We start from the raw sequence: 18,988 nt of genomic DNA, 5'->3' as shown, positions 1-18,988 counted from the left end.
TTGCAGGTAAGTAGCTACATCGACTTACCTGCAAACGCCGATGCTGTTGCAGAATCAACTGTAGCCTCTGGTGCCGATGTGTCCTCGCTCGTCCGACACGATGCAGGACCTGGGGCAGGAAGTGAGTGACGTCACAGCGTGATCTCTCGAGAACACGCTGTGTGTCTGCACTGCCAGAAGCTGGGTGGTAACGAAGAGAAGTGGATGATGCTGATTCGTCAGCATCATTCACTTCTATACACAACGCCCAGCTAGTAAAAGAAGTAAAAACGCCCTGATGTACGCACACAATACACACCCAGTTGTACTTTAGAAAGCCTCATTTGCATAAATATAAAAACGGTCATAACTTGGCCAAAAATGCTCGTTTAAAAAAAATAAAAAAACGTTACTCTTATCTACATTGCAGCACCGATCTGCTGCAATAGGAGATAGGGGTTGCAAAATCTGGTGACAGAGCCTCTTTAAGACCTGAACATGCAGTGAATAGTTTTCAGATGATATTACTGGCTCGATGATCACATTCATTCCTAGTCTGGTCTGTGCAGTTTCGGTTTACAAATATTACGGATTGGTAGTACAGATCCAATAGACGTGGACAGAAAGAAAGTGCAGCATGTGTTACTATACTGACTGTAAAGTGCCGCATGTGTTACTATACTGACTGTAAAGTGCCGCATGTGTTACTATACTGACTGTAAAGTGCCGCATGTGTTACTATACTGACTGTAAAGTGCCGCATGTGTTACTATACTGACTGTAAAGTGCAGCGTGCGTTACTATACTGACTGTAAAGAGCAGCATGTGTTACTATACTGACTGTAAAGAGCAGCGTGCGTTACTATACTGACTGTAAAGTGCCGCATGTGTTACTATACTGACTGTAAAGTGCCGCATGTGTTACTATACTGACTGTAAAGTGCCGCATGTGTTACTATACTGACTGTAAAGTGCAGCATGTGTTACTATACTGACTGTAAAGTGCAGCAGGCGTTACTATACTCACTGTAAAGTGCCGCATGTGTTACTATACTGACTGTAAAGTGCCGCATGCGTTACTATACTGACTGTAAAGTGCCGCATGTGTTACTATACTGACTGTAAAGTTCCGCATGTGTTACTATACTGACTGTAAAGTGCCGCATGTGTTACTATACTGACTGTAAAGTGCAGCAGCCGTTACTATACTGACTGTAAAGAGCAGCACGTGTTACTATACTGACTGTAAAGTGCAGCATGCGTTACTATACTGACTGTAAAGTGCCGCATGTGTTACTATACTGACTGTAAAGTGCAGCGTGCGTTACTATACTGACTGTAAAGTGCCGCATGTGTTACTATACTGACTGTAAAGTTCCGCATGTGTTACTATACTGACTGTAAAGTGCCGCATGTGTTACTATACTGACTGTAAAGTGCAGCAGGCATTACTATACTGACTGTAAACTGCAGCATGTGTTACTATACTGACTGTAAAGTTCCGCATGTGTTACTATACTGACTGTAAAGTGCAGCGTGTGTTACTATACTGACTGTAAAGTGCAGCAGGCATTACTATACTGACTGTAAACTGCAGCATGTGTTACTATACTGACTGTAAAGTTCCGCATGTGTTACTATACTGACTGTAAAGTGCCGCATGTGTTACTATACTGACTGTAAAGTGCAGCAGGCGTTACTATACTGACTGTAAAGTGGCGCATGCGTTACTATACTGACTGTAAAGTGCAGCGTGCGTTACTATACTGACTGTAAAGTGCAGCGTGCGTTACTATACTGACTGTAAAGTGCAGCATGCGTTACTATACTGACTGTAAAGTGCAGCGTCCGTTACTATACTGACTGTAAAGTGCCGCATGCGTTACTATACTGACTGTAAAGTGCAGCGTGCGTTACTATACTGACTGTAAAGTGCAGCGTCCGTTACTATACTGACTGTAAAGTGCCGCATGCGTTACTATACTGACTGTAAAGTGCAGCGTGCATTACTATACTGACTGTAAAGTGCCGCATGCGTTACTATACTGACTGTAAAGTGCAGCGTGCGTTACTATACTGACTGTAAAGTGCAGCGTGCATTACTATACTGACTGTAAAGTGCAGCGTGCGTTACTATACTGACTGTAAAGTGCACCGTCCGTTACTATACTGACTGTAAAGTGCCGCATGCGTTACTATACTGACTGTAAAGTGCACCGTCCGTTACTATACTGACTGTAAAGTGCCGCATGCGTTACTATACTGACTGTAAAGTGCAGCGTGCGTTAATATACTGACTGTAAAGTGCAGCGTGCGTTACTATACTGACTGTAAAGTGCCGCATGCGTTACTATACTGACTGTAAAGTGACGCATGCGTTACTATACTGACTGTAAAGTGTCGCATGTGTTACTATACTGACTGTAAAGTGCAGCGTGCGTTACTATACTGACTGTAAAGTGCCGCATGCATTACTATACTGACTGTAAAGTGCCGCATGTGTTACTATACTGACTGTAAAGTGCAGCGTGCGTTACTATACTGACTGTAAAGTGCAGCGTGCGTTACTATACTGACTGTAAAGTGCAGCATGTGTTACTATACTGACTGTAAAGTGCAGCGCGCGTTACTATACTGACTGTAAAGTGCAGCATGCGTAACTATACTGACTGTAAAGTGCAGCATGCGTTACTATACTGACTGTAACGTGCAGCGTCCGTTACTATACTGACTGTAAAGTGCCGCATGCGTTACTATACTGACTGTAAAGTGCAGCGTGCGTTACTATACTGACTGTAAAGTGCCGCGTGCGTTACTATACTGACTGTAAAGTGCCGCATGCGTTACTATACTGACTGTAAAGTGCCGCATGTGTTACTATACTGACTGTAAAGAGCAGCATGTGTTACTATACTGACTGTAAAGTGCCGCATGCGTTACTATACTGACTGTAAAGTGCCGCATGTGTTACTATACTGACTGTAAAGTGCCGCATGTGTTACTATACTGACTGTAAAGTGCCGCATGTGTTACTATACTGACTGTAAAGTGCCGCATGTGTTACTATACTGACTGTAAAGTGCCGCATGTGTTACTATACTGACAGTAAAGTGCCGCATGTGTTACTATACTGACTGTAAAGTGCCGTATGTGTTACTATACTGACTGTAAAGTGCAGCATGCGTTACTATACTGACTGTAAAGTGCAGCATGTGTTACTATACTGACTGTAAAGTGCAGCGCGCGTTACTATACTGACTGTAAAGTGCAGCATGCGTAACTATACTGACTGTAAAGTGCAGCATGCATTACTATACTGACTGTAACGTGCAGCGTCCGTTACTATACTGACTGTAAAGTGCCGCATGCGTTACTATACTGACTGTAAAGTGCAGCGTGCGTTACTATACTGACTGTAAAGTGCAGCGTGCGTAAGTATACTGACAGAAGGGGCTGGACGCAGCCTGCAGGGCTTAAGGGGAAGCCTCCATGACCTCCCTGGTAGGGAAAGGGTTAACAGGTGAGGGAGAGTTGGAGGGAGTCGGAGGGGGGGACAAGGAGGAGTCAGGGGGCCGTTGCTGCGCTTCCCGCTGTTTTCGGCATTGAGCCGGAAGCAGCGGGAGGAGTAGCACAGGGAAGACAAGCTCCCCGTTGCCCGCGCTCGTAAATATGTCGGAGGCAGTTTTATTAGAGCAGCTGCGTGCAGCTGCTGTGCACCACGGTCTCGGATGGCTGGAGGAGACCGTGGCTGCATTAGCGAGGATCCCGGACGCCGTTTTGCCACATCAGGCCCGGCGTTCGGGGTCTGTTGCAGGAGACAGGCTCCCCTCCCCCGGCCCCCTTCCTAGAATGGCGGCGGGGGGGGAGTCGGCAACAACCGCTCCTGCTCCGAGCAGGCAGAGAGCGTTGCCGGGGGTGACGGCGACGCAGGCCGGGTCGACCCGTCCCTCCCGGCGGTCCCGACCTCCAGAGCGCCTCAGTCCTGAGGCAGTCCCGCGGACACGGCGTCGCAGAGGGAGCCCGATCTCGGACGCTGCAGGCCAGGCAGCTGGGAGGACCGCCCCTTCCCAGGCCCTGCGTCCTGGCAGGAATCTCAAGCCGCGACGGGGTCCGGCGGTAAGCAGGGAGTCGCAGGCCGGGCTCCCTGTCACCCCTCCCCCATCGGATGGAAGATTTGGAGGACAAAGTACGGCCGCCCCGCCTGGTGATGTTCCGGCCAGGGGGCAGGCTTCTTCAGGATCATCGAGACGGACGCCTAGATCTGCAGCGACGTTGAGGCAACAGGTCCGGTCGGAAGTCTGGGTTCCATCGGTCGGGCGGCAGGTTGCCGGCCCATCGGTCAGCGCTTCATCATCTCCGATCCGAAGATGTCGGTGGGATGGCCAGTCGTGTGCGAGAGAAGAGCTGGAGGAAGGTGAACTGGACGCGTATCGTCGAGGTCAGGATGGTCCGGCTGACGGGAACACAGCGCCTGTGCGGCCCGGTGAGTGTGTAACTCCATCATTGTCATATCCAGCGATTTTTATGTCGGGTGTCGGCGGGGGGGGCGGCTAGCGTCGCATCGGTGGCCGGTAGTGGCGCGGGCGGGCGCGATGGCGCGGGTCTGGCAGATTTAGTGGGTTGCTTGAGGGAGCTGGTCGGGCGCCTAGATAGGGCGGCGGCGCCGGTAGTCACGGAAGTGTCCCCGGCGGTAGTGTGGCAGGGCCCCAGGGACGTGGGATTGTTACAGGCGCAGCCCGTGCTGGCGGTTAGGGAGGCGGTCGCGGTGTCGGTACAGACCGAGGCACAAAAAGATGGCGATCGGGTGCGTATTGATGACCGTGCTCGTGGGGAGGTGTACGTTTGTTTCGAAGGTCCGTTGGGGGCGCATTTAAAGCAGGAGGTGCGTGAGCGGATCTGGAAGGACGAATATGTTGAGATTTTTTCTCTCTTGCCGCTCGCTAAATTTAATTTGGATAAGGGCAAGCGGGACGAGAGTAAAAAGGACGAGGAGGAACGGCGGCGGTATAGGCTTATCCCGCAGACGTTCGTTAATTGGTCGCAGGCGTTCGCCATATTGGCTAGTGTGATAGGGGAAAAGGCGCCGGAAAATTGTTCGGCGTTGTTTTGTTATTTTGATGCCATTGGGGAGGCTCATAGGGCGTATGGGTGTCAGGCGTGGCTGCGATATGATGAGCAATTCCGTCAGCGGAAAGCGGTTCGGCCGGCGATTCGGTGGGACCAGAAGGATATTGCTCTCTGGTTACGGGTTACGGCTCCGGTTAGGCAGTCCTTTCCCGGGAGCGCCGGCCAAGAAGGCCAGTCTAGCCAGGTTGGACAAGGCGGCGGGGGAAAGGCGGGCTTTTGCTGGCAATTTAATGAAGGCCAGTGTAAGTTCGGGGCCACGTGCAAGTTCAAGCATGTGTGTTCCGAGTGTAATGGTGCATCACACGGGGCGGCAAAATGTCTGCGAAAAAAGAGGTCAGGGAACCAGTCCTCCGCGGCTGGCCAAGGGGGTGTCACCGGTGAGGGTGGAAAAGATGGCCCCTTATCTAAATGAGTATCCGGATAGGGCGGCGGCTAAGTTGCTTTACGAAGGGTTTTGGGTTGGTTTTGTTATTCCTCCGCCTCCTTATGAGGTTCCGGTTACGTGGAGGAATTTAAAATCGGCATACTTGCATGCCAAAGTCGTGTCGGAAAAATTGTTAAAAGAAGTTTCGTTGGGTCGCATGTCGGGGCCTTTTGTTGAGTCGCCTGTAAAAGATTTAGTTGTGTCCCCGTTGGGTATTGTTCCTAAGCGCGAGCCCGGAAAATTTCGTTTGATTCAACACTTATCATATCCCAAGGGTTCGTCGGTAAATGACGGGATTGATCACGAGTTGTGCTCCGTAGTCTATACCTCATTCGATAAGGCGGTGGGTTTAGTGCGGGCTGCAGGTCCAGGTGCGCTGCTAGCAAAAACCGACATCGAGGCGGCGTTCAGGTTGTTGCCAGTTCATCCAGAAAGCCAACGGCTGTTGGGTTGTTTTTGGAATGGGGCTTTTTACGTGGATCGGTGCCTTCCGATGGGGTGTTCCCTTTCTTGTGCATACTTCGAGGCGTTTAGTAGCTTCGTGGAGTGGGTAACGAGGGGAGTATCCGGGGTCGACTCGTTGATCCATTACTTAGATGATTTTTTGTGCGTTGGCCCGGGGGGTTCGCCGGTTTGCGGTAATTTGCTTTATGCACTACAGAAGGTGGCGAGGGATTTTGGGATCCCTTTGGTGCCAGAAAAAACGGAGGGCCCGGTAGCGACGATTTGTTTTTTGGGAATTGAAATAGACTCGGTGGCAATGGAGTGTCGTCTCCCTGCGGATAAGTTGGGTGCTTTGAGGCTGGAGGTACGGTGGGCTTGTAGACTGAAGAAAATGACGCTGCGGGAGCTTCAGTCGCTGCTGGGGAAGTTGAATTTCGCCTGCCGGATTATGCCAATGGGGAGGGTGTTTGGTAGAAGGTTGGCGGCGGCAACGGCGGAAGTGCGTGCGCCGCATCATTTTGTGCGGCTCAAGGAGGAGCACCGAGCTGATCTTCAGGTTTGGAATGACTTCTTGGGCCAGTACAATGGTCGCTCGCTATGGATGGCCCCAGCGCAGGATACGAGTGATTTGAATATTTTTACGGATGCGGCTGGGGCGGGCGGTTTTGGAGCTTACGGGGGAGGTCCGTGGTGCGCAGGTCAATGGCCGGCTAGTTGGGTGTCCAGTGGACTCACGCGGAATCTGGCCCTGCTCGAGCTGTTCCCCATCGTGGTGGCGGCTACCATTTGGGGGGACAGGCTCAGGGATAAGAAGGTTCGTTTTTACTGCGACAACATGGGGGTGGTGCTGGCCATTAATAACATCACGGCGTCCTCTCCTCCGGTAGTTCAATTGTTGCGACATTTAGTGTTGGTGTGTTTGTCGTTGAACGCGTGGGTGGTGGCGGTGCATGTGCCGGGAGTACGGAACTGTATCGCTGATGCTCTTTCTCGCTCGCAGTGGGACCGGTTTCGGCAATTGGCACCGGGAGCGGAACATCTCGGTTTGGCTTGTCCGGAACATCTTTGGGATCTGGTCTCGGTCCCGTAGAACAACTGTTACAAAGGTCTTTGGCGCGCACGACGTGGAGTGCTTATGCTGCGTGTTGGAGGCAGTGGGAGGAGTGGGTAAGAGAGTTGGGTGACGTCAATACGGATAGAGACAGGTTGGTGGCACTTTTGTACTGGTTAGGGGACGCCTGGGAGGCGGGGTTTTCAGTGGCAAAGGTGAACCGGTTCATATCTGCGGTGGCGTTTGGTTTTAAGTTGCGAGGCTTTCAGGATGTATCGAAGGAATTTCTGGTGTTGCAGGCTTTGAAGGGGTTGCGCCGAGGTAGAGTGGAGGCGGATAGTAGAAGGCCTGTGTCGTTTGCTTTGCTTAGCGCGTTGGGCGGTTCATTAGCATCGGTCTGTCGTTCTTCAGACTAAATGGATTTGTTTCGGTAAGCTTTTTCGTTAGCGTTCTTTGGGGCATTTAGGATAGGTGAGTTGGTGTCGCCAAGTACCAAGCAGGCAGGGGGGCTGAGATCTGGGGAGGTGAGTCTATTCGCAGATCGCCTGGAGGTATGGTTGCGTCGGTCAAAAACTGACCAATTGGGGAAGGGTAAGCTGATAGTTTTGTTCGCCCTCCCGGGGTCGGTTATGTGCCCAGTAGAGTGCATGCAGGGTTTTAAGCCAAAAGGGGGGTCTCCAGATTTGCCTTTGTTACGTCATGTGGACGGGTCATTTTTGTCCAGGTTTCAGTTTGGAGCTGTATTTAAAAAATGTTTGACGGCGGTTGGTGTCGAGGCGGGCTCATATTCATCTCATTCCTTCAGGATTGGCGCAGCAAGAGAAGCGGGGCGCTGGGGGTTGGATGATGAAGGTGTGCGGCGTATTGGTCGTTGGGAGTCCAACAGATTTAAGTCCTATGTCCGCCCCCATATGTTATGAGGTTTGTTGTTAACGCTTAAGAAATGTTATATGGTGGTGTCTAATTGTTTTTTCCGTTTCAGATTCGCCTCCGTGTTTGGTGTGGTTGCTGGGTCATTCTTACGTGCACTGGGGGGCTTTGAGGGCAGACGTCCGCCCGGACGGTCGCCAGTTGCGCATTCCGCGACAGGATGCGGTTGTGCATTGGCTGGGATTTAGAGGTATGTCTTGGAGCAGGGTGTTGGCGGAATTCCAGACATATGCCCGGCTTGATAGGGTTCCTGAGGTCTTAGTGTTGCACGTGGGTGGGAATGACTTAGGAGTCTGCCCCTTTCGTGAGTTGGTGCGGGATATCAAACACGATATGTTGTGTTTGTGGGTTTCTTATCCCAAGTTGGTAATAGTGTGGTCGGACATAGTCCCAAGGAAACATTGGCGGTTGGCTAGATCTGTGGAGAGAGTCAATAAGGCTCGCATTAAAGTTAATCGGGCGGTGTCCCGTTTTGTGGCAAAAAACGGGGGCATTTGCGTGAGGCACAGGGATTTGGAGTCAGGAGTGGGGAATTTCTGGAGGAGTGACGGGGTTCATCTGACCGAGGTTGGCATTGATCTTTGGAGCTTGGCGATAGCAGAAGGAATAGAAAGGGCGGTGGTGGTGTGGAGGAACTCACAGGCTTAAGGTGGTCAAGGCCTGTTTCACTGTGGCGGGGGGAGTCCTTGAGGCCAGTCAGTACAAAATGGTGGGGGGTCGCATCGGGGGTATGCGTCCCCCAAAAAAGGTACATGGTTGAAGACTTCATCGGGTGTTATCCCTTTGAAGTGGTCTTCTGGTGGAAGGTATATCACTTGAAGGCTTCATCGGGTGTTATCCCTTTGAAGTGGACTTCTAGTGGTCGGTATATCACTTGAGGGCTTCATCGGGTGTTATCCCCTTGAAGTGGACTTCTAGTGGTTGGAGCCATCTGCAGAGGTGAACGGTGCTTCCGAGCTGGTTTACGGCTGGAGGTAATTGGTGGTTTGCAGATGGCTAACTCGGTGTGTTCTTAAAAAAGGAATATCTGAAAGGGCTTCAAGGACTTCCTCTGCTCGGGTTAATGTTAACGTTAAATTGTTATTTACGATTCTGACCCATGTTGGGTCATGTGAATTATTAGGAGGAATTCTCTGGTGGATTCCTAACTAGTTATCCGAAGGTTTCGGATTTAAATTGTTTTTATAAAACTGTGAAATTAATAAACGGCTGCTGTGGCCATTTCACATCCAACCTCGGTGTCACGTGTCTTTCCTAAAGGTGGGGGTGGGGGGATAGGATGGGGTAAGGGAAGGTTCATTAACACACGACTCTACTTAGGCAGGTCATGTAAAGTGCAGCATGCGTAACTATACTGACTGTAAAGTGCAGCGTGCGTTACTATACTGACTGTAACGTGCAGCGTCCGTTACTATACTGACTGTAAAGTGCCGCATGTGTTACTATACTGACTGTAAAGTGCCGCATGTGTTACTATACTGACTGTAACGTTCAGCGTCCGTTACTATACTGACTGTAAAGTGCCGCATGCATTACTATACTGACTGTAAAGTGCAGCGTGTGTTACTATACTGACTGTAAAGTGCCGCATGTGTTAATATACTGACTGTAAAGTGCCGCATGTGTTACTATACTGACTGTAACGTTCAGCGTCCGTTACTATACTGACTGTAAAGTGCCGCATGCATTACTATACTGACTGTAAAGTGCAGCGTGTGTTACTATACTGACTGTAAAGTGCCGCATGTGTTAATATACTGACTGTAAAGTGCCGCATGTGTTACTATACTGACTGTAAAGTGACGCATGTGTTACTATACTGACTGTAAAGTGCCGCATGTGTTACTATACTGACTGTAAAGTGCAGCGTGCGTTACTATACTGACTGTAAAGTGCCGCATGTGTTACTATACTGACTGTAAAGTGCCGCATGTGTTACTATACTGACTGTAAAGTGCCGCATGTGTTACTATACTGACTGTAAAGTGCCGCATGTGTTACTATACTGACTGTAAAGTGCAGCGTGCGTTACTATACTGACTGTAAAGTGCCGCATGTGTTACTATACTGACTGTAAAGTGCCGCATGTGTTACTATACTGACTGTAAAGTGCCGCATGTATTACTATACTGACTGTAAAGTGCCGCATGTGTTACTATACTGACTGTAAAGTGCCGCATATGTTACTATACTGACTGTAAAGAGCCATTAAAGGAGCCCTGACACAAGTTTGAACACTGACATTGTTCTTTCATTTTTGTGTTTGAATTTTGGATACACGTTGCCCTGGTCATTTTACTAGTATTTATATCTGGGGCAATATAGGGATATTTACTACACAATTGCCTGTAGCATTATGAGACCTTGCAGTTTATAACAATGATGTTCAATAAGGGCCTGTTCACATCACTGTTCGATTCCGTTCCGTTCCGTAGTCGACTCCGCTATTGATTCCGTCGGAAAACCGGAAACCAGCCGGAATGGTGACGAACGGAAGCCATTAGCGATGTTTCCATAGATATTGAGATCAATGGTGACTGAAACGGAAGCTGTGCTGTCACTTTCACTTTCCGTTGCGGGGTTCACCCGACAGAACCTCGGAACGGAAGCGAACGGTGATGTGAACAGGCCCCAATGTATTTTTTTGTTCACACAGCTTTAATTTTCTTGTTTCGTTTTGCAAGTTGTTTCTTACTTACAATTTTTTTTTTTTTTTTGTGCCATTTCCATTTTCGCCTCAGGCAGCAGGAAAGCTAGAATCGGCCCTGCCCTTCATTCCCAGATACCACACTGCTGTCCCGGTAGAAACAACTGAATAAGAATCGATCCTGTTGCGCGGACCAGTTCCTAATCCGTCAGTGGTAATCGCTAATTGTCATGTGAAGACAGAGCAGCTCAGACTTGTGAATAATGCAAGTGTATGGGCGCTGCTGTGGGCACAGTTATGGGGGAACTGAAGCTTGACCTGTTATGGAGGCATAAAGCTGGCCATACATATGCAATAGATGTTGGCAGAGTGTTTGTTTGGCCAACAGCTATTTCACCTGATCCCACTATAAAATGTTTTTTGTGCCGGTTTATTTAAATGGGGAGAGGGGGAAGAAACCGCGGCAAGATCTCTCTAACAGCGGCTTATCCCCCAGGAGAACAGAGGATCGGCATGTTTAGTCTCCATACTACAGAGATCATTGGGCAATTACATTTATAATGAAAAGTTAAAAACAATCTATTATACTTTATGTTTTAACCACCTACCATTTAAGATCTCTGCTTGCTTAAAGTAATTGGAAATATTGCTTATAATCAGAGGCTGAATCTGTCTTGATCATGCCCTGCACACACATTCATGGATCATTAATAGAGGGGGCACGGATAGGCTGAGGGGATATATTCACACATGGCAGATTTTTTGTAGAAATTTCTGACAATGTCCCGTTCATCTGAATGGGGCTTGCAAAAAATCTGCCGTGTGTGAATAAACCATTAACGGGCTATGTATCTTTGTTTGCCATTCAGTGACAGCAATCACAGATCTTAAAAATGGTAAGAAATTGAGGCACTGAACACATTGTTAGGTTACATAACTTTTAATTATACAGTGAATGAGATTTTTATAGAAAACTGGAAACCCTATTTAGAAAGGGGTTGCTTTGGAGAACGCCAAGGGACCAAAGTGAATAAGCGGATTACGGGGCATCCAGTGGCAGCACCCCCAGATATCAGCTGTAATCCGAGAGGGAACCTGGAGGAAAGTGTTCAATTTCCCTGCAGCGCCACCACAGGAGAAATGAAGCATTACACAGTTCCCAATTAAATAAATGGTCTGTCTGTGAAATGCGTTGTTGTGCTGGGTCCTCCAGTGAGGGACGCTCTTTGAAGCCGCTTAACGCTCTGGCTAATAGACGAGGATCCTGAATGAGGGACTACACCAATAACTCAGAATTCCCTAATAAAGTAATTAAAAATATATATATATATATATTTTTTAAAACAGACATCCCCTTCAATGTGTTTAAATATTATTTTTAATATTATTGTCAACTGGACCAATAGTTCAATATGAAGCACTACAGACCTGTCTTGTGATCGTCTAGGATTTTGTAAGTCCAAATAAAGGTTGGTGGCTCGGCAGTGCAGGAGGTGGCGGGAACAGGCCAAGAGAGAGTCTCCCTGTAATAAAGAGACATGTCAGACAATCTGGATTACCAGTCAGAAGAAGCAACGCACAAGACAGACGGACCTGCTCACGTGGATTACAGAAGACTTGTGCTTCAGCCAAACGCTCCATAACGTAACCAAAGTCTGCCTGTCTCCAAAATACTTCTTGAGCGCCTTCCAAGTTCTTTGCCCCAGGGGAACAAGATCACATTAATCATGGAATAACGGCTGGAGTCATTACTTGTTATACATATTTCTTACATGCCAAGATATCTGCACCAACATCTCTACTGAGCATCTTCTAGCGACCCTATAAACGCTGTACTAATGGCTGCAATAATGCCCACAAGATGCCCAGAGGGCTGGAGAATAACTTGCCATATAGACCTTTCACTGTCTCAGTCTCTCCTGAATGATTACAGAAGTTGCCACCAGGGGGAGCTGGATGCAGTTGTAATCATACAGTTCCCAATGACTTCAATAGGAGCTTTATAAATTTGTACACCGTGAGCTCCCTCTAGTGGCAGCTGAAAGCAGCCAGAATGTTATCATTTAAAGGGAACCTGTCATCTACATTATGCTGCTCACTTAGGGCATCATAATGTACTGACAGACACACTGATTTCTGCTGTCTGTCACTTATTTGCTAAAGTGAAGCTGTTTTGAAGAACTTCACCACCGCTATAGAAAAGACACCATTATTTACGAGCTGCTGCTACCTCTGCCCACTCGCCGCTGATTGACAGATTTCTACCTAGAAGGCCCTGTTCACACAGAGTTTTTTTTGCAGGTGGAAAAATCTGCCTCAAAATTCCTTCTGAAAATTTGAGGCAGATTTTGACGTGCCAGCATAACACTTGCCGCAGTTTTTGCTGCGTTTTTCGGCCGCGGCCATTAAGCGCCATGATGTCAATGGGAGGTCAGAGATGGAAATGCCTAAAGAAAGGGCATGACGGTTCTTTTTCCCGAGAGCGCTTTTTTCCGCTCTCCCATTAAAATCAATGGGAGGCGTTTTCCGAAGCGGTTTCTGCGTCAAAAACCGCGCCAAAAAACTCCATGTGAACTTGGTCTTACTGTGCATGGGTAAAATGTAACACAAAATGGTAGTGACACAGTTACGTCACCACCGTAGATCACCCGGAATGTAGCCATTACTGCCCAAGACCACCACAGATTATACGGCTATATTCTGCAGACCCTATTGTGTATGAGTGGCACTCTGCATGGTACTACATTGTACAGGTGGCACTAATCTGGCATTGATGGCGCTACCATCATGGGCACTCTAGCTCTTACTGATTTATTTGTGTGCTGTATAGCGAGATTATATATTTCTAAAGTGCGTCTGTCGCCAAAATGCAGTTTTCCTATGGCTTTGGGGCAATCATTATAGAGTCATATGATAAATATATCCTGCACCATGTGACTGGGATTTTCTTGTGTCTATCAAGTGTCTGCGCGCTCCGCGTAACATGTAAAAATCCCCCCTCCTTTACAAAATCATGTGTACACCCCCGATACAGATATTTAGGCTGACTGTATCCATGTAGAACTGGGGTAGTATTGCCCTTTAAGATTCCAGTATCCAGACCTTTAGTTGAAAATGAAGAGATTCTAGAGATCATTTTTATTACATGTTACTAATGAAACAAAAGTTATAAAATAGTGTCTCGGGCCCCATGGACATGACCGTGCCCGTAATCACGGTCTGAAATTTTCAGGCCGTGGTCCATTATAAAGTATGGGAGCACGGTACGTAAAATAAAAAAAATAGGACATGTCCTATGTTTTATGGAAGGTTTCTACGGCACGGACATTGTCCCGTAAATATATGGGAAGGTGTCCGTCGGCCATAGAAATGAATGGGTCCGTAATTACGGATGAAATGTACGGTCGTGTGCATGGAGCCTTAGGATGTAAAACAAGCACATACCAACCAGCGTCGACCTGGTCACAGACCGGATAACTGAACCTGCGCTCCTTCCTGCACAACTTCCCATAACCCCAGCAGGAATCTAGTTGTGTCAGGAATTCCACAAAGGTACAAAACCCTTCATGAGCTGAGAGAGAAAAATCACAGACTGATTTCTAAGGATCCGGGTCTCTCCTTGTCTACAAGCACACATTACCTGTAAGAAGCCTTTTTACATGTTCTCCACTATGTACAGATGTAGCCACGTTTATCTTGACTGATAACTTGCTGCAGTGTGAGCTCACACAACAAAAGCCATTGAAAAGGTAAAGTAAGGGTATGTGCACACGACCTCTTTTCAGACGTAATGGAGGCGTTTTACGAATGACGCCTGAAAAGACGGCTCCAATACGTCGGCAAACATCTGCCCATTGCTTGCAATGGGTCTTATGATGTTCTGTGCAGACGAGCTGTCATCTTACGGCGCATAAAATGACGGCTCGTCAAAAGAAGTGCAGGACACTTGGGACGTTTTTGGAGCCGTTTTCTCATAGTCTCTATTGAAAAAAGCTCCAAAAACGGCCGTAGAAAATGCAGTGAAAAACGCGAGTTGCTCAAAAAACATTTGAAAATCAGGGGCTGTTTTCCCTTGAAAACAGCTCCGTATTTTCAGACTTATTTTGTTAATCGTGTGAACATACCCTTAAACTGTCTTGCCACTGTGTATTTAACGCGTTAAAAGTCAAGATAAAGACGGCTACATCTGTATACAGACCACATAAAGCACAAATGGCGTCATGTATGGGACAGCGAACTCCCCCGACTGCTCCATAACCTTGGATGCTGAAACAGCCACAGGTGCATGTTTACTGCTATAGGGAAAAGAGATAAGCGGCAACTAAACAACCGTTTACTATACTGTTTATCTCCAAGGAACAAAGGATTGAAAGATACCCAATCCCTGTTTCTCAACAGAACAGTTAGGCCTGTTCACATCAGCGTTGCTTTCTGTTGAGGGGTTCCGTTCCGGGCCGTGTTGCCATTTTTAACAGCCGATTTTGTATCCGTTTTATTCCCTGTCTGTTTTAAAATCGGATGAATTTCATTTGTAATTTTTTTGCCACACACTTCCCTCTGTAGGTAATGCCACACAGACACCCTTGTAGCTAGTGCCACACAGCCCCCTGTAGGTAATGCCACACAGCCCTTCTGTAAGCAATGCCACACAGCCCCCCTGTCGGCAGTGCCACACAACCCCCCTGTCGGCAGTGCCACACAACCCCCCTGTCGGCAGTGCCACACAACCCCCCTGTCGGCAGTGCCACGCAAACCCCCTGTCGGCAGTGCCACACAGACCCCCTGTCAGCAGTGCCACACAGCCCCCCTGTCGGTAATGCCACACAGCCCCCCTGTCGGTAATGCCACACAGCCCCCCTGTCGGTAATGCCACACAGCCCCCTTGTACATATAGTCACCCCCCATATATGGCACCCCCCCTACTTTCATGTAGGGGACGGCTCCAGGAGATGTCCCTCACTTCACTGTCCATATATGGACAGTGAAGTGAGGGACTTCTCCTGGATCGGAATCCCCGGCCACAGCGGTGGGGATTCCGCTTCAGAAGTCCCTGACGTCAGGTGTCCATATATGGACAGTGAAGGCAGGGAGTTCTCCTGGAGCGGAATCCCCGACGACATCGCAGGGGATTCCGCTTCAGAAGTCTGTGGTGTCACTATGTCCATATATGGACACAGTGAAATCACAGACTGCTCCTGGAGCAGAATCCCCGGCCACAACGTTGCCGAAGCTGTGGCCGGGGATTGGGGATTCCGCTCCTACAGGAAGCAAAAAAAAAACCTCCTCCTCACATGCAGAAGGAGGAGAGAGCGAGCAACGGAAGACACGGCCGTCACTTGTAGCACATTCAAGTGATGGCCGTGTATAACCCGGCTACATAGACTTCTATGGGAGGCGGGTGAACGGCCGAAAATAGGGCATGTCCCATTTTTTGACGGCCGGCAAAAAATCGGTCATGTGAATAGACCCATTAGGGGTCTATTGTTCCTACTGCGGCCGTGTAACGGCCGGAAAACCCTGTCGTGTGAATAAGGTCTTAGGCTTAGGTATGGTAGGACTTACTCTAAAAGGATAGTGGGGGTCCTGACTGCAGGATCTGGCCATATCCTGGTTATTGTGCAAGAAGTAGGGTAAGTGCCCGGCTGGTAGATTGATCTGATAAAACAGGGAAGAGACATTCTGGTCTGCAGAGACAATCAGGCTTTGAGCAGCAAGGTTTACTATGTGTAGTAATAGTCCAGAGATTGTATAGACCATGACAGCGCTCAGCTTCTGGAAATAAAACACAACGCAAAACATTAAGAAAAAATGAAGAATACACAAATGGAAAATAAAGGTTCCCTGATGATAGTCTGATGACATGATACCCCCAGCGACCTGCTCAAATCTTGTGGGAAACGGTCAGGAAGTGTTCAATTTCCCTGCAGCACCACCACTGGATAAATGAGGCATTACACAGTTTCCATTGAAGTCAATGAGCTGTCTGTGTAATGCAGGAACGTGCCGGGTCCTCCAGACCTAGAAACGCTCTCTGCAGTCGCTCAACTCTGGCTAATAGATGCGGGTCCTGAGAGGAGGTTAATCTTCTATTAACTTAGAACTCCTTGATACAGTATTTATAAAATTGTCTCATCACAGTCAATCCCCTGTATTATGAGAGCCACGGCGGTAATCCAGCGATCGCCATGGGTCCATCTCCAGGGACCCCAGTCACATTCAGCTAGTTTACGATCGGCTACTCATTTTTCCTTCAGCAGCCACTACAGGGAGAATGTGGTATTACATTCCAGCTATTCTGATAACTGTCCTATACATTTGAATTGCCGCCATATATTACTACATTCTCCGTAGGCAAAACATGCGGCTGTCCCACCACTCCCCCCAGACATAACAGCTGATCGCTGGGGGTTCGAGCAGCTAGACCAATGGCTCCCTCCTTCTGAGGAGGGGTTGGGACACACTTGTCTGGTGGGTTACCTTTATATCTTGAGGCCAATAAAAAACTATAATGCGGAAGTTAATAGAAAATTTGCCAAGTCACTTCTGACATTGTTCGGCCATGGTTAAGGGGGGGGGTGTACCTATTTTCAAATGTTAAGGATATGTTCACACACTGTGTTTTCGGGCATATTACGGGGTGTAAATTCCTTGAAATATGCCTGAAAAACGGTAGCTAAACCCCTACAAACTGCTTTTCGTTCAGACGGGGCATTTTTTATGCCACCGTTTTAAAAAAATGGTGTGTAAAAAAAAACGGCGTGTAAAAAGAATGCGGGTATGTTCACACAGCCTATTTTCAGCAGAAAATACGGAGGCTGAACGCCTCAAAACATCTACCCATTGATTTCAATGGGAAAAACAGCGTTTTGTTCCCACAGGACATTTTTTGACGCACCGTTTGTAAAAACGGCACGTAAAAAAACGCCCTGTAAAAAAGAAGGGGATGTTACTTCTTGAGTAGTTTTTCATTGGGTCAATAGAAAAACCGCTCCAAAAAACGGCCGCAATAAACGCATCAAATAACGCTTGATGCATAAAAAACGACTGAAAATCAGAGGCAGTTTTCCCTTGAAAACAGCTCCGTATATTACAGCCGTTTTTTGTTAAGCGTGTGAACATACCCTGAGCTGTCACTTCTTGAGCTCCGTCATTTTCAGCTGTTTTTGATTTTGCATGTGAACATACCCGGAGGCTACGTTCACACGCTAAACAAAATACGGCTGTAAAATACGGGGCTGTTTTCAAGAGAAAACACCCACTGATTTTCAGCCGTTTTTTAAACCAGAAACGTTTTCAAGGCGTTTTTTGGAGCAGTTTTTCTATTGAGAATGAAAAACGGCTCAAGAAATGACATGCACTTCTTTTTTACGGGGAGTTTTTTTACGTACAAACGGAACACCTCTGGGTTTTGCACTAGCGTGGCACATGTTATCTAGAGACACTTGTCAAACATGTCTTATAAACAACACAGAAAACTTCATCATTAACATTATTACACGCCATAAACGATGCTGTATCGTCACTTTCCGCACTTGTACCCATCTATATAACACTACTGAGTGATGCACTTTTTAATACTCTGGTAAAAAAAATCTAGTTCATAGAGACCTGCAGGATCTGCTGGGATTTGTAGTCCCCATTGCAGGGCGCACAAGTGGAGACAATATTGAGGATTTATCCAAACTGCTGCAACAGAAAAGTGGAGTAATTGTCGTTAGCAACCAATCAGGTTGCTGTTTTCATTTTCCAAAGCCTCTCTGAAAAATAAGAGCTGGAATCCGATTGGTTGCTATGGGCAACTACACTTTTACATTGCATCAGTTATAAATCAACCCCCCCCCCAAAATAATCCTGTACTCCGCAACCTGAAACTACAACTCTCAGCCTTCAGCTGTCAGAGCACGCTGGGAGTTGTAGTTTCGCCACAGTCTGACAGCCACAAGTTGCAAATGAATAAATACAGCGACACTGTTGACGCTATGAGGATGTATCATGGCTGTGATCCCTCCATCCATTATTCTCTTACCCGGGTACAGCTGTTCAGTGTCCGGCCGCATCACCCCTCAGTCTCCGGCTTGCTGTGTAGCAGGAGGTAGGGCCGGCTCTAGTCTCCGCCGGAAACCCGGGGCGGTGATAGGGAGGAGGGTAGTCACCCATTGGGAGGGTGCGGAGGAGACCCGCCTCGTGTGTAATGACGGGTGTGTTGTGGTATAGGAGCGAGGACAGGGACGGTGCCCATAAGAGCGGAGAGCAGGGAGTACCCGGCACAGTCGGGGGGGCACGGCACAGATTGCAGAATACCCTCCCTTTACCGTGTGCATCCAGTGTAGTGCTCCCCAGTGGCGTAACTACCGCCGTAGCAGCAGTAGCGGCTGCTACGGGGCCC

The 18,988-nt window shown here is 47.9% G+C and overlaps 2 long non-coding RNA genes across 2 annotated transcripts in view; one reads left to right on the top strand and one right to left on the bottom strand.

Annotated features, from left to right (window-relative positions):
• LOC142699169 (uncharacterized) overlaps positions 1-11,790 on the top strand; it is a 16,680-nt gene extending 4,890 nt beyond the window's left edge. Inside the window, exon 3 of the long non-coding RNA XR_012866051.1 lies at positions 10,697-11,790. This is a non-coding gene — a long non-coding RNA (uncharacterized LOC142699169). The remainder of the gene's footprint in view (positions 1-10,696) is intronic.
• On the bottom strand, positions 11,535-18,306 carry LOC142699168 (uncharacterized). The gene is made up of 5 exons (XR_012866050.1): positions 18,211-18,306; positions 16,165-16,374; positions 12,196-12,297; positions 12,031-12,125; positions 11,535-11,901 (listed from the first exon to the last, which is right to left on the bottom strand). It is a non-coding gene; the product is annotated as an uncharacterized LOC142699168 (long non-coding RNA).
• Between the last annotated feature and the right edge of the window lie 682 nt (positions 18,307-18,988).

The sequence above is a fragment of the Rhinoderma darwinii genome, unplaced genomic scaffold, assembly GCF_050947455.1.
Source record: "Rhinoderma darwinii isolate aRhiDar2 unplaced genomic scaffold, aRhiDar2.hap1 Scaffold_140, whole genome shotgun sequence".
Classification (NCBI taxonomy): Eukaryota; Metazoa; Chordata; class Amphibia; order Anura; family Rhinodermatidae; genus Rhinoderma; species Rhinoderma darwinii.
The sequence above is the reverse complement of the archived record's forward strand: the minus strand, read 5'-3'. Positions and strand labels throughout refer to the sequence as shown.